Source organism: Pholcus phalangioides, unplaced genomic scaffold (genome assembly GCF_987345545.1).
Source record: "Pholcus phalangioides strain wild (caught in Gottingen) unplaced genomic scaffold, Ppha-v1.0 ptg000017l_1, whole genome shotgun sequence".
In the NCBI taxonomy this organism is placed as follows: Eukaryota; Metazoa; Arthropoda; class Arachnida; order Araneae; family Pholcidae; genus Pholcus; species Pholcus phalangioides.
The window spans coordinates 12,660,773-12,677,686 of NW_028301610.1; the positions used below are offsets into that span (position 1 = coordinate 12,660,773).

At 38.2% G+C, this 16,914-nt stretch overlaps 1 protein-coding gene across 3 annotated transcripts in view; it reads left to right on the forward strand.

Annotated features, from left to right (window-relative positions):
* LOC149072402 (kalirin-like) overlaps positions 1 to 16,914 on the forward strand; it is a 171,728-nt gene that overhangs the window by 55,362 nt on the left and 99,452 nt on the right. Inside the window, exon 1 of one of the 3 annotated variants that reach the window (XM_089247116.1) lies at positions 299 to 675. The exons of the other annotated variants lie outside the window; for them this stretch is intronic. The gene's annotated coding sequence lies outside the window, so the exon portion shown is untranslated. Of the gene's footprint in view, positions 1 to 298; positions 676 to 16,914 lie in introns of those variants that run through there. 3 annotated transcript variants of the gene reach the window in all.

The following is a 16,914-nucleotide window of genomic DNA, read 5'->3' on the forward strand; positions in this document are numbered from 1 at the left end:
GACAATTGGGGAGGAGGTAAGAAAATCTGCTAACGTTAATACTTGAACGGCCCCCTCTCTCCGACGCGAAGGGAGGCCAAATAAAATCCCCGACGGGAAGGAAAAAGGGCGGCGATCCTCCCCCCATCCCCGTATGTACCAACAACGGAGCACGTGTGTGGAGAGTTATATAGTCGTCGCGAGAATGGAATCGTCTGTGACTCGAGCAACGCAATGCAGATGGCGCTGCAAATGAACGACGTGGAATTTTAATTCGTGCGTTCTCTCTCTCTCTCTCTGGCATCCCTTTAGCTACGTCAATCCAAAAAATTTCATCCTTTGCTCCCCAGAGTTTTTTTTCTTTATGAGATAGATAGTGTCCGTAAAAGGCATCCGTGGAAAAGACCCCCGGTTTTGCGAGCCCACGAGCCCAAGTCTCGAAACGATTTACGAATCCTTCAAGGGCGGAAACTCGTTTCTTTCTCAGTTTTTATTTGATTATTATTATTTTTTTGTTTATTTATTTATCTTGTTTACGGGAAACAATTCGTTTTGTTTCGTTTGCGCGGGATTTGTTTTTTGTGTCACGGGAGCACGACGGGTCATGTCTTTAATAGAGGGAGAGAGCCTACCCAGCTGTGTCAACAATAAGCCATTCCTCAACGGAGCTTTTACGACGAGGTGTCCGATCTAAAGGTATGTCCAGTTATTATATTACAGTCGAATCCCGTTATAACGAACTCCAAGAGCCCGGAGAAATCACTTCGTTATAGAGGAATTCCACGTTTTTTTTTTTGCATTGCTCCTATAGAAACTTAAAAGATGGGATTAGAATAGTGTTCGTTAGAACGAGATTTTCGCTACGACGGTATTCGTTAAAACGGGATTCGACTGCGATTAGTTTGCACTAAATAAACCGTACACAAACTTTCGATATCGATGTCAATGCTTAGAATTTTTCATTTGAATTTATTTGTTTGAAAAATAATATGAAAAGGTATGACCTCTAAGTGATGTCCGTTCTGGGAAATAACATTTTCCGAGTCCTATTGTGTTGGTTTTTTGTTCTCCGCGAATGTCACACGGGATAACTAGTAGTGTCATATCTTACGTACCCTCACGAACTGTCAGTGACCAAACGTTGTGCTGTCTCTTCTTCATTTCCAGAATGGCACGTATTATCTCTTTTTTTTTTTTTTTTTTGTTTGAAGTCGTTATCTCCGGATCTTGTTATATTTCAAAACCTGTGACAGCAATTAAGAAATGTTAAAAAAGGAAATTGACAGCTTCATGACGTTCACTTTCGACACCTTGATGTGATGATCTTTTCCTCACCTCAAATTGAAAAGAGAATCGAAAAACGTTCGACAATCTAAAAAGACTCTATCATCAGAAAGGATTTAAAGATCGAGGAGATTTAATTGGTAATTGAGATGATCGCGTGAGAATTGATGGTAGATATTTTGGAAAACATAATACGCGCATTATCAGTTTTTTTTGTTTTTTTCTTCAACTGCATGAAAATCACGATTTCTCCATCAATGACAGTAAAACTTTTCGGTGAGGCGACCTCCAGTAGACAGTGCCTTCATTTCCAACCCATCTCGGCAGTAAATTGAAATATAGCGATATGGCCAGAGTGTTGGTGCTTGGTGAAGTAGTAGTAAACTTGTCGGGACAGTCAAAACTCTCTGTCACGATGCCTTGCACAGAAACGATGATGGCATTCAGAAACAGCTGAAAGACCTAACTTGCTCGAGGATTTTATACCTGGTCTTTGTCTCCTTTAATTTTTAGAGGAATTTCATCGACAATGTCAGAAAAAAAAGCTGGGGAGTTTCATCTTTGTTTCCCTTTCTTGTCAACATGTATGTTGAAGAATCTGGACATTTGTTAATGAAGGCTAATATCATCAATTTTTTTTTTTACAACGCCTTTTAACAAGCATCGAACACTCGTCCATTATATCAAACACCATCCGCGGACGGTGCGAACTAGATTTAAGTTTGAATCTTTTTATTCGTAGAGCTTTTTAAATGCGTATACGTGGGAAGTAAACCACGTCCTTGACGTGGGAAGTTCTAGAAGGATACGTTGCCAAAAAAACCCGACCTTTTACCCAAAAAATTGAGGAAGAAGCCGCAATCATAATTGAAATAAGAGAGAGAGAGAGCGAGAAATAGAGTAGCGAGAAGTGATCAAAGACCTCTGCTGCTGCCTTTTTCTCAAGGAGGAGGAGGATGACGATATCTTTTCCGCAAGATGAACCTTCATTTTTAGACTTCACCAAGGGGGTAAGGAGCCATAAGTGGGCAAGATTGGATAGTTTCTAGCATCTTCTTGAGGAGGTCATCGGAGAGAGTGTTGAAATTATCCCACAGGATGATGAATATCCCGCCATGTCACTAGCGTATTAATAAAAGCGACACCAAAGTAATTAGTCGATTAATAAATGGTCAAGTAATTCGATAATGATAGTTATTAGATCAAGGTGATAAATTGCGCATGAATATGCAGTTTCTAATTGGTTTATGAAAAATGAGACTCTTTTAATTGATTGTGTCGAGGGATGTTGATGGAAAATGTACCATTCAAGGGCCTGAAGGAATCGCTCGGTCTGTGAAACATTCTTCGGAGAGAAATAGCGTATCCACAAAATTACCACCGGAGGCGAATTCCGACAGAAAAGAAATGAATCTTCGAAAAGCTTCCTCCCGTGCTTTTTGTACTCAATATCTTTCCCATTTAACCCTTTAGTGCAAGAGTGCACAACCTCCAGAACGCGAAAAGTGCTCTGGTAAAAAAGTATCATGCATTCCCACGTATATTGATACGTATATATATAAACATGCCATGATAGATACTTAGTTTGAACATATTTCCTTCATAAAAATACGGGAAATCGGGATCCATACGAGGCATTGCCAATGACCGCCAAAACACACTGTCAAAGGCGAGTAAAGTTGCAAATCACAGCTGAAAAAAGTTGTCAGAGGCAAATAAAATTTGCCATTTATAGCCAAAAAAAAGAATAGCCAGAAGTTTTTCTAGTTACCAACTATCGCTAAAATAAAATTTCAATGACGGAAAAATGGGGCTACTGCAATTCGCAATGGATTAAAATGTAATTCCCCCTAAAACGCGCATACTTTTACACGTATATGCAAATGAATATATTCATATGGTAATTAGAATCATAATAATTATAATACAGTGATTATATCTCTTTTTCTTGTTCTCTGGCACCGACGCATAAGTGAGAGAGGTGTATAAGTAAATAGCATTATTGTGCTATATCTCTGACCGGGAGTGCAGAAAATCGTCTCATAACTGACAGAAACGTGTAGGTGAGAGATCACTGTATGACTTATAAGTCATGAAAGTAATCTTAATTCATTATTTCGGTAAAGAATTAAAAATTCGAGTAAGCCTCGTTGAAAAAATACTATGAAAAATGGATCATTTTATAAAAAAAAAGTCGTGGCATCCGAAATTACTGGAATGTTCCGTAAAATACGGGGTTATATGGGTGAGCGGCAGAAATACCGCAAATCTGGCCCGCTGACTGAAAAGGTTCTGCATCCCTGGTTATGGGGGATCTATACTTCCCACCTACTTCTTATTAAATACTCCTTTGGCAGGGTCGTCTTAAGAGCATCATGGGCCCAAGGGCCAAGTGGTTTTTCTGAGGCCCTACCTTATAAATTCTTGAAAATTTTTATGAGGCCCCCCCCGGGCCATGCCTGCATGGGCTCATGCATTAAGACGGCACTGTCCTTTGGAAGTTCAATTCCCACTATAATAGTTTTGCCCAGCCATCATGTGACTGAATGAACGCCAGAACGCCATCATATGACGGGGATGACTATAGTTGCCACGTCAAGATTGTGAATTTTTTGTGAATCCCTAAAAAATGTATTGAAATGAAAATTATTTCTTTAACCCCTAAAGCCCGAAGGAGATATAAATGAATCCCATCTCGCAGGTCGGAGGAGATTTAAATGGAATCGCCGGTTTTTTTGCAGATAAAAAAATTATAACTTTTTAACTAATCAAAGTAATTAATTAAATAGACAAGACTTTATTTAAACATGAAAATTTTCAAATTAATTCAATGATTAGTTTAATTAACTATTTAAGTAATACATAGTATTGCTTAAAAATTTATATGATATATTTTTTTTGGTATATATATATATATATATAATTTTTTTTTCACTTCTACGGCTCCCGAAATCGAATTCATATAACACAGCCTTCTCCTCCATTATTTATACAAGGCTTTATTGCAACAAGGCCATTCCCCTAACACAGCCTTCTGGCTGTAACACAAAGAACTACTAACTCAATTATTTATACAGGACATTTTAGCTTGAAGGGTACCGTAACCCTCGAAAACTCGAGGGTTACTCTTTACAGTAATAATTATACAGGGCGTTTTAGAGCTCAATGAGCTAAAAAAAAATGCTCTTTACAATAATATCTCGGATTCCCCACGTGTTAAGTAGCAAACACTCATCACTCACAATAAAATACGATGAATGAAAATAATATAATAGTTATGATTGTACAAAGCCACGTTATTCCTCTTTCGAATGATACCAAACGTGCAGAGATCGTGAAATAATATAATGAATTAAAAAATTAAGATATACAGTTGGCCGCTACGACGTACCGAGTACGTATGACGGCGGCATACGGCGATTTAATCGTGCGTACTGGGTACGTAGGACGGTGCAGAGGGGTTAAATGGTATTCTCGAAATTACGATAAATCACACAAAAAAATAGAAAAATTACAAAGAGAAAAAATAGCCCGTTAAAGGGTATACAAGTATACCGATTTCCACCGTGTCTGCATCGTGGGGGTGTGGGGGGGGGGTTGAACACTTTTTAGCAAATGTTTCACGAGTTAGTTTCCTGTCATGGAAAGTTTCCATCAATCTTGTTATGGAAAGGCAACACGCATTTTCAATATGAATTAATTTTTAGTAGTATGTTACCATTTTTTATTTTTCATCAACAAAAATCCTGATCAATATTGGTTTGAATATGGGCTCGTCGTATAATCAGTTTTGATATTTTCCGTAAAGCCGGGTTTTCCTGGGAGTATAATTTCTGCGCCGTGTGCAGCGTGAAAATGCCGATTGGTTAAAAACCTTCAGGTTTTTTTTTTGACCAATCAGCGTTTTCACGCTGCAAATGCTGTAGAAACCTGCTCCTAGGAAAACCCGGCTTAAGCGGGGAAGTTCGATCTTAAAATCTCATCCCTCATCGGAAGTAAATCTGGCACTACCTGTAGATCATAACATGTTTTTTTTTTAAATTTCTTTGATAAATACGGTAGTGTTTGTGCGTTCTTTAAAAGTAGGGCAGAACCCGCCAACACGTGTATGATACAGCAATCTTTAAAACTCTTATTAGATTACACGATGACAGATACCATAGCGCGATTCTTTTTGAGATCACGCGCTTCTTTAATCTCAATCGATCCTTTTTTCTCTTTCCCCCCCCCCCTCCATCTATGGTCCTGATAAACGAGTTCACAACAGCAGATATGATGGATGATGACCTTAACCAATAAATTCGTGAACCTGTTCCATATTATGGAATCTTCTATCTTGTCGACAAGAGAGAAAGGAAGCGACGCTGAAGTGGTTCCTTAATTACTTACGAACAAATAAACATAGGAGTAAATGATACATAGCAGCGTTTCTCAACCTATGGGGCGCGGACCGACTCTGGTCAGCGATGGTGGACCCAGGTGGTCAGCACAGGCAGACTCTAAATTAATTCTAACTGAATGAAATGTATTCAGTTTTTGTAATTGATATTAGTAATACCTAATGAGTTCCTAATTAAAATTAGACCTCCATACTTATGATAACCATATCTCATCGAGAAAGATACAGGAAACTGTGATCCTCAATACTAGTTGTAGCTAAAAGAAACGCAATTTTCGAAAAATTTGCTAATTATTGCTAAAATTGGTAAATAGCGGGAAAATGAAAGGCTGCTATAAATCGCTGTAAACAAAAATGTATTACACTGAAAAACGTTCGTCATGATGAGGTGAGTATATTTCATTGAAAAAGGAATACCGAAAATTGGGACCGTAAATACGGCATAACAAAAAACAACAAACTGGCCATTTGTCAAAATGAACAATTGTAGCCAAAAACGTTGCCAGAACTCGGCAAAATCATCAGTTGCTGCTAAAAACACTGAAAACTGCCGATGAGTGAGAAATGAAGGGGTTACTGAAATCGCAGTAAATTAGAATGTATAGTTCAGGGAACAAATGTTGAACAATAGAATTATATGTGATGGGGGAGCGTTTATAAATTATAGCCATAATCACCATATTATCATAATATAATTTATAAGTTATGAAACTATCTCCGTTCACGATTTCAGTGAAGATTATAAATTTAAATAAGGTTCGTTGAAAAAACGGGACAATTGTAGACATAGAGAAAGTCGAAACGCGGCCAAAAGAACCTGAAACTACCCGAATGTCCTGTAAAACACGGGACAAATGCCATCACTCTTGCTGTAAATTAATGACCCGTTGAATTTTTTTAGACATATCACTGGTCCTTGGGTACAGAAAGGCTGAGAAATGCTGATACATAGTAATCCAAAAGTCCTTTGGAAAATATTTAATCATTATTTCACGCGAAAAAACCTAAATATAAACCTAAATCATGGGTACCCACGTCAACTTTATAGTCACTTGAATACTAAATTTTAAATTACACACATAATGATTTTAATAGTTACTCTTTGGATTACTGAAATCTTGCTATTTAGATCCTTTTTGTTTTGCATATTACGAACATAATCTGCCTCGTGACAGTGTCTTGTGGAACTTGAAAAGGATTGTAGAAAGAAAATGTATAAAAAAAAACATATACACACACACACAACACGAGTGGCTCACTTGGCGTCTTTCCAAGATGGCTGGCTGTAAACAATGTTGTTGTTGTGCATTTTAGCTGATTGTCTAACATAAGCTCTGAAAGCCTTGGGTGTTGAGAAAATATTATTAGTCTCTCTTACAGTCCTACTGTATAAAATTTGTGAAAATTTGTTCCTGTCGGGGAATTTTTGACCCTGAATGATGCATCATTCTCGCGTGTGTGTGTGTGGGTTTTCGAAATATCACTTCTGAAAGTGCCACGGATTCCTACAGAGTTTTGAAATGCTCACAAAATAATACCTTTCTGTTCGTTTTCTTGATTCGAATCCATGAAAAAAAGAAAACGTTTCAAGAGGTTATTTTGTTGTCTTCAGCAGCTGGTTCAAATATATAAAAATGTAGTCACAATATTCCATGTATCAAAATCGAGATATGTGTGCCCTTGCGGTTAAATATCACGTGTTTCAATGCGTTGAAATGAAAAGAAATGATAAGTCACATCACATGGAAAAGACTAACGTACAGTATTTGGATGATGGTTTTTCAAGAACCTGTAAAATGAATTAAATATGAAGATGGGATGGGATTGAAAATATAAAAAAAATAAGACGACAAGATTCTCTTGCTTGGAAGAAAGCACTTTATCCCGGAAAAGCCTCCCCGGATCCTTTTTAATAAATTAGTACTTACGAGGAGGTTGGGAGGGCTATTATTCCCTTCAGTAGCGCTCGTTAGGCTTAGATTCTATTAACAGCGTCGGATTCAGTATTTATTAGCAGGCGGCGGTATGTACGGCTTCAACTCGTGCTTTTCTATTAGATTAATGACCCCTCTCTTAGTTGAGCCCACAACCGAAGGTATTTAATTGCATCCTCATCAAAGAAATGAAGATATGGAAGAGAGAGAAAAAGAATCTTGAGAGAACAGAAATCATATATAAGAATGAGAAGAGAAAAAAAAAACACGTCTTAGAAGTAGGTTGGTTGTTGTGTTGGTCGGACATTCGCCAAAAAGGAAGTCGTTCTTCTGCTCCATCTTCGAAATGTAGGTCATTTTATGCCGTATTTATTTATTTATTATTTTCCATTTTTCTTCTTATTATTATTTCCGTCAAGATCTCATTGAAACCGCCCTCTTCTGCTCCCTCTGTGATCCAAGATGTCTGCTTTTTTCCAATTCCTGGATCGAGGCCTCCCTTTGGTTTTAGAAGTGGAAGAGGTCAAGGTCTTCTTCGTGTTCTTGGATGTTGATGATCACGAGCCTTTACTCTTCTGGACTTCATTTATTAATGAACGGGTTGATTTTGAACAAGTTCCTATTTCTATTTGGACAACGAGACTCTTGAATTTTGTGCTCAGTAAGGAGTATTTACTAGTATCGAATCACATGCGGTTTAATTTGTGTGTTTGTTTGTTTGCTTCCTAACAGCCGGAGATGACTCCATTGGGGGCCCGGGAACACAGCAATACGTCGGGGATGCCTTTCCTCTCTAACGAAAAGTTATTACCTCGTTACTTTGACCTCCCCGTTGGGTTATATGTGATGCGACTTCTGGCTGTATCTAGGATTGGAATGCTTCAAGCGAGGTGTGCTATTTCAAATTAGCATGTAGCTGAGATAAACATTTGAAGAACTCATCATGGTCATCTCAAGCATTTCAGTAGTGATTCTGCTCCGACATCGTGGCTCCAGAAGAAAAAGGAGTCTTCAATCTCCCCTTTCGAATGCAGAAAAAAAATTCTTTTGATTCAAAATATTTCAAGATCAATGTAAACATTGAAAAGGGGTTTCGAAATTTTGATTTCACCACTTATGACTGCTTCTATTATAAAAATATGCATCGTGATTCGTGGTGAAATTCTTACAAAGGATGAAGAGAAAGGTTTTTTTTTTCATTTAAAATATTTTCACCTTGAACGTCTAGAATATAAAAGCACCGTGTTGGTGTTTGAGAGATATCATTAAATTATAAAATGTCCTTCTTTGGGTGGAGAGACCTTGTAAAAAACTTTATTTCAACTGATTGTAAAGACAGACTTTATTTCCCTCCAGCGTGGGAAGTAATCATGGCGTTTTCAGAGTTGGAATACGTGGCTGAAGAATTTTAACTAAATACGCGTTTTTCCGTCTTAAAATTCAAATAAGTGTACCTATCAAAACTCCACGTCTGAATTATACATATGTTGTGATGATAATGATGCACATCTGGACAGATCCGCCGAAGTTCTCCGTTTGTATCCGTAGCTAGAACCGTTCGACAACTGTTTTGCTCATACAATATACCACCACTATTAGACACGTTGCCGTCATTAAAACTGGAAGCTCGACTGGACTACCGCCAAATGTATTTATCCCCCTGGTAGAAGAAGCGGCTGATATGTATTCAAAAGAGAAAGAGAGCTATTAGGAGATACAGTAGAAAATAAAAGAGGTAATGCATTCTGGATTCCCTCTTATTTCGGTTATTCCTAGTCAGGGTCTTGCGAAATTGGGGTTTCTTTTTGACAGCTGGTTGTCTTTATCTATACTCAGTGAAATCCGTACCACTGCTTCCTAATTTTTTGTGCCTCAAAATTTAAGAAATAGCAGCGAGTTTATTGAACCTGCAGAACCAATTTTAGCTACAAAAAGCAAGAGGTGACACCAGCAAGGTGCTATAGCCTCTCATAAAAAAAATTAGAAATTTATCTCCCCTTAGAGAATAAGCTTTACCTTTCCACTCCAGAGCAGTATTTGCCGCTATTCCAACAAAAGGAATATGCTTATTTTACATATTAATGTGTGTGTGTGTGTACTCGTATGAATATTCAACCGGATTCAACGCATGAACATTACTTCTGACCAAAACTGTAGATTAGGGCTTTGAATCCAATAGAAAAAACATCATTGATAATCGAAAAATGAATGTTTGAAATAAAATCGGGTCTTATATAACGGGAATAAAATAACAAGAAAAATTCCAGTTCCTTCCAGAACTTCAATATTTCTGAAAATTATATTTTGGAAAACGTGTATGTGTAGTGTGTGGACATTGAGACATAAATATTCACATTTGGGGATATTTCAGATCAACAAATCACCTTTTATAAATTTAGTGGAAAATAAAATAAATTTTTATCGTGAAATCATGAGTTCAACGTACAACAGGTCAATAAACATGAAGAAACATCAGGGCCGTCTTTGATTTGAGGAGTTCGTAGGCAGAGCAGGCATTAAGGAGTTCCGACGCTAGTGTCAAAGATATTTGGTCAGTTATCAAAACTATGTTGTTTACAGTCACCTGAAAATCCACGCAGTTTTGGATCACTCACGAGATCATAGGAACCCTCTATTTACCGAAAATTGTCCATACTGGTCAGAGCATCACCAAATGACCGTACAGACGAAAGTGAGGGTTGGCTGATGAATAACGACCGTATTCACTGTGCGCTAGTAACTAGGCAAGTAGAGTACAATGTCTAAATTTATGCCCCATAATTTTGAAGCCCTGAGTGAATACACCACTTCTACATGCGGAAATTAGGTCCAGAGAAACATCTGTGAAACAAACAGATAAAGTTGTGTTCACACTGACGCGTAGCGCCACGTCGTAACTAGCAAAAACTAGTTTGGAGGATAGGCTCGGCTCATCTCTGGTGATTTTAACGGCAAACTATGCAACACTATATGCATCGTGCTTAGACATACAAGATACACCGGGTGTCGGTACATAAAAGAAATCGGCTCGTTTGTGCTCAGTGTACTGAGCCACTCCTCTAAACTCGATTTTGTTTGGTTCGGTGTGGTGCTGGCCTGTCAGGATCAATCAGGATACAGTTCAAGAAAGTTCTTACGGTCTTATTATGAGTTTGTTATAACTTGCAAAATGTAAAGAAGAAAAATCATTTGATTGGTTAGATCTAATCACTTTATTTAGGCTGTACTTTTGATTAATCGAAATGTGAATAAAAAATAAAGCACTTGATTGGTTTAATCCAATCACCTGGCGTTTAACCAATTCGCCCCTACGAGTATTTTTTTCCGAAAAAATTTGCAACACATACGCTTTTTCTTGTTAAGCTGTACTCAAAGGAGTACAGTGGGTACAAATGGGTTAATATTCAACTTGATCTCTCTCTCTCTTTTAAATACAACATATACATCTGCATATGCAGCGGATAAAGAATACAATCAAGCGAATTTTTTATTTTTGTTGATAAGATTTAAAAAAAAATCAAAAATGCGTAATCCTATCAGATGGATTGGTCCCATCTTCGATATTTTCTGTATATTTAGAAACAATCGCCATTGGAGGTATTATGAAACAGCAAACAAATCGAAGGTTCATGATTCGATGGAACAAATCTGCAAGTGGATGTGTTAGCCAACCACTGACCTCCCATTTCTATTAATAACAAAAATTCTATAGCAATCTTTTTTTTTTTAGTAATATTTGTTGTTTGTAATCTCTAACACTAACAAATATGAGACATTTGTCCGGCATCTGATCCGACCAATAAGGTCGCTGAACTTGGGGTATTCAGGAAAGAAAAACAAATTTGTTTTTTTTCCCCCAAAGCCTATCATAGCTCTTGAGTTTTATTGCATTGTGGAGGTAAGGATTCATGTTGGTTTTTCTAAAAAAAACAAATACAAAAGATTGAGAAAGAAAAAAAAAAAATTGGCCATCAAACAAACATACAAGACCTCGTATTTTATTCTCTTCTCCAGTGTCATTTCGAAATGCGATCCGATTTCGGGACGTTAAACCGCTCTTCAATGACGCCTTTTCCTTGCTCCTGTTGCTCTTCTGCTAGAGGAAGCGAGAGGGATGATATTGTTATCGAATAGGAGCCGAATTTCGAGAAAGCAATCGAAAACGCTGAGGAAACTGTCTCCTGAGATCGTATTCCCACTTTTCCATCGTCATCTATTTTTCTTCTTCTTCTGTTCTGTCGAATCCAGTTTTGATAGTGTTGATTCTGCAAGATTCTTTTGGTGTTGTTATCTCGATCGTTGTGCATCGAGCAGAAAACATCCCGATACATTTTTTTCTTATTCCTTAGAAAATTATATTTTTCCAAAGGATGTATCTCTCCTGGTTGAGGTGATCTTTGCTGTCCATCAGAAAAAAAAAACCTTGACCACTGCAATTCCGCAATACAGTCAAATTTGGTTATAACGATGATCAAAGGACCTCGAATTTGTATTGTTAAAGTTTTCAAAATACCGGTCTAAAATACAGGGTGAGCATCAAATAAGTTGGCCTATTCAGAACATTCTGCAGCTTCAGCCAATAGTTGGTTCGGTACCAAAATATATGTACATACTATTCCAAGGATACTCTCAACGAGATTGCACAATGACAAAAATTAGGAGAAAATCACTCGATAGAGGGTGTCTTATGCTAAATGCTAGCATATATATGGGTTAGTATTGAAAGTTATCTTGGGACCAGGCCATTTTATAAAAAATTCAAACAGGTGGGCCACTTCGAAGAAAGGGCATCCAACAGTGTTATAATGATTGACAAAAAAGCAATCGATCACTGTCCACGAGTGAACTTTTTTCTCTATACTGGCGGGCCAAATAAAAAGGCTGGTGAGCCAAAAACCCCACTAGTGAAAAAAGGCTTGCCTGAGACCATATTAATTTTTTGAAAATTAATTGTCAATTCTCTTCAGGCATGTTCTATGACTGTGGCTAAACATCGTTCAAAAAATGCTCAAGAACTTACTTATATCCCAGCTGCAACCAAAAAAGACTACACCTCTATTCCATCTCTATGCAGGATGGGGCTTCTTTCATATTGGAAAGTTTTTGCGTCAGCATTTGGCAATGTTCGAGTAATAAGCCATGTTTTCCCCCCACATTCTCCAGGTTTAGAACCATGCCATTTTTTGGCGGGTATCTCAAGGATGTGGTGTATATATCGGCGAACAAGTGCAAGATCAGCTGGATTGAAAGACTATCCTGCAATATTTGTGAAATATCATGGGTAATAATTTACGTTGAACGGTTGAGTATGCATTTGATTATGTTTAAATGGCGGTATCGCATGACTTGTTGAAACGCATGATATTTGAATGTAAAACAAATATGTGATTTTTGTATCCTTCTGTTTCTATGCATGTGGCCAGAAGCGTGGGAAGTTTTTTAGACCTGTGGGTGTTAGTATTTAGCTTCATGTAGGAATTATTGATTTCTGAATTTATTTTTGGGTTGCTCGGGGCAGTACTTTGAAATACCGTGGGTGGTCGCTCATACGATTCCAACGTCACTGTCTGTAGATGTGAAGCATCTTCTATTAGAATTTTTTTACGTCACGACAGAGAGCAACAGACCCTACAACGCCGTAGTTCTCAACTTCGAGGCGTGAATGCGAGCTGATCTTCCCGTTAGAAAGTCTCGCCACGGAGAGCAACAGCCCTACACTACAAATGTTCAATCATTACACTTCTCTCACAATTTAAAATATAGATGGCAGCACTAATTCAAGCACACCACCCTATACGCACTCAGACTGTTAGGTACACACACTCATACTTCCGACACAACTCAGTCGGTTGGAAATTGCCCGTGGCGATAGACCGGACAAATAATTTTTCCTATTGCAGAATCGTTGAGAGCAAGCATCCTTTGAATGGTTTATGCATTAATTTTAGTATCGAGCCGACGATTGGTGAAAACTTCAGAATTCTCTGAATAGAAAAACTTACTTTATGCCCCAAGGGCTGTATATCATCAGATGCTGTTATGAAATGGTTATTTCACTTGAACATAAAAATAATTCAGAAACATACAGAGCTTTCATCACCCTTAAATAGGGTCTTCGTACACGAAGATATACAGGGTGTTGCCTTGTAGCGGCGACGAACTCAGAGGGGTGATATTGGGCATCAAGAGGAACAAAAATTGCCATGGAACATTGTATCGCAAATGACGTTTAGTCGTGGAAAATCGCAAAAATACTTATGAAGGGTGTGAGGTCGAGTGGACAAAAAAGCAAATATTAAATAGAAAAAACATTTATTTGGCAGCATGATTATACAATACAGCCTATGCAGCATAATTCGTGGGAGAAAGTAGACGAAGGGAAACGATTACAGGAGATTTTGTACTTATTATTGTACAGGGTCTTTATAATTAAAGTTTTTTTAAGTTCCACTTTGAAATGGCCATAAAAGCAAAACTACTGGACAAAATGCTATCAAACTTGGTAATAGTATACATTGATAATAGTTACTTGGTCATGGGATTCAATTTTCTGCAAAAAAAAAAAGTTTAAAAACTCACCACCTGCGGAGGATGGCGATGTATGCAATATTGTTAAACGAAATAAGACACGAAGACATCGGTTTCAAATGGTTTTAATCGTTTCTAAAGCGAAACTGTGGGGTTGAATTGAAAAATGTGATACACACCGACATGTCCGTAATATTCTTCCTGATATGCTAAGAGCTACTGTTGAGAACGCAGTAATGCGATTTAACTTGCTTTCAGAAAATGGTGGACGCCACATTGAACATGCTTTGTAACACGTTTTAGAAACGATTAAAAACATTTTAAATCGATGTCTTCATGCCTTATTTCGTTTAACAATATTGCATACAGCGCCATTCCCCACTGGCGGTGAGTTTTTGAATTTATTATTATTATTACTATTTGCGGAAAATTGAATCCCATGACCTCCTGTAAGCTATTACCAAGTTTGATAACATTTTGTCCAGTAGTTTTCCTTTTATGACCATTTCAAAGTGGAACTTTAATTATAAAGACCCTGTACATTATTTTATGCGCCAAACGCTGTGTTGTAATCATGCTGTGAAGTAAATGTTTTTTCTACTTATATATTATTGGTCTTTGTGTCCAACTTGACGTCACACTCTTTATAAGCATTTCTTCGATTTTCACCGACTAAATGTGGTTCGCGATACCATGTTCTATGACAATTTTTGTTCATCTTGACGCCTAATATCACCCCTCTGAGTTTGTCGCCAATTCAAGACAACACCCTGTATAGATTATATTAAAGATTATATAGATCTATATTTTTTTATAAATAATTTCAATCTGTGAAATCTGAATTGGTGATAAAACGAACCGAACAGAATCAAAACAGTTTGAACACTTCTGTTCGTTGCGATCAGTTTCATATACACTCATGTCCATAAATTAAGGATAATTCAAAATCACGGAAATCGAAATCTAAAGTGAAAATTTCACCTGTAGAATTATCACACACATCTGCAAGAATGATATGCAAATTTCAGGAAGCCACCAGATGATGCCGATAGTACGTCACAATGACGAGAGTGTAAGAGGGGGTATATAAGGAATGGTGGCAAAAAAGTAAAATTGTTCACAAGAGTTCTGTAAGGCGCTCGGTGCCATAAGCGAATAGTTATGACACAGAGGACGCAGTGGATGATCTTTTACGTGGTAGAATTATCGGCCGCCTGGAATGTGGGCGTACTCAGATGGAAGTATCCGAGGAACTTGGAATTGCCCAAAAGTGTCATCTCTAGGCTTTGGCAACGATTCCAAGATAACGGAAATGTCAGTAGACGTTACAGTACAGGTCGCCCCCGAGTTACAACGCCGAATGAAGACCGGTATTTGGCAGTACCTGCCAAAAGAAGCAGACGGAGCACAGCATCCGAACTGTCTCGTCAGCTATCTGCAGCCACGGGTACCACAGTTTCAAGGCAAACCGCGTACAGACGTTTGGGAGATATTGGTCTATATGCTCGCAGTCCTGTCAGATGTGTTCCGCTCACGGTAACTCACTGTCGGCAGCGATTAGCCTGGAGTAGAGAACATGCAATGTGGACATCGTCACAGTGGGCTTGTGTGATGTTTTCCGACGAGTCCAGGTTTAGCTTGCAGTCTGATTCACGTCGGACTTTCATATGGAGAACGCCAGGTACCCGTTACCACCAAGACAACATCATTGAACGACACCGTTACGGTGGTGCAGCATTGCTCGTTTGGGGTGGAATTATACTGGGTTCCAGAACAGATCTGCATGTTCAAACCGGAACCATGAAAGCCCAAATTTATCGGGACATCATTCTCGAACAACATGTACGTTTGTTTAGGGGGTGCCATGGGCGCAGAATTTGTGTTTATGGATGACAACGCCCGTCCTCACCGAGCAAACATCGTAAACGAATGCCTTGAATCTGAGGATATAACCCGTATGGAATGGCCAGCATTCTCACCTGACTTGAATCCGATAGAGCATGTGTGGGACATGCTTGGCCGACGAGTTGCAGCCCGTCAACCACCTCTCCAACATGCGTACCGGAACTTCGGAGAGCATTGCTTGCTGAGTGGAGTGATCTTCCCCAAGATCAGATCGATAATTTGATACTCAGCATGCCTAGGCGTTGTACGGACTGTATTTCATCGCATGGGAGACATACAATGTATTAACCATCATACCAACCATGTAATAGTAAGTTTTTGTAAAGGAGATATTTTTTACAATTGCTCCAGGGAGCAAAAATCGTAGTTTTTATGAATGGTATCATACATACACCATCGTTTTTGTTCTTTATCTTTTGTTTAATAAATGGGCTTTATGAATAAGTAACGTTTGTTTTGTTTCTGAACCTTTATTTGCCGGAGCTGGCATTACCCTTAATTTATGGACATGAGTGTAATATCTTCTGCATATAACCACCAGTGTCGTTTAAGGGACAATTGCAGATCGTGGTATCGCAGGCAGTTTTTCTCTCTAATAAGGATGTTAATAAATGGGATAGCTTACCTCCGGGGGTCGCGAATTCTAACACAATTGACATTCTTAAAAAGAAGTATGATCAACATAGTGGGATAAATCGAGAAGCTATCCATACTTTGATGAGGGAACCATGATCTTTTTTACGGGCAGTGCATGATAGTATTAATTATTAGTTTTTCCCTTTCGTGATGCATGCTTTTATATTATGTTGCTGTGTTTTGGTTATATTTGACATCCATATTTTTCGATAGGCATTATCCATATTTTTCAGTCACCAGTTTGCCTGT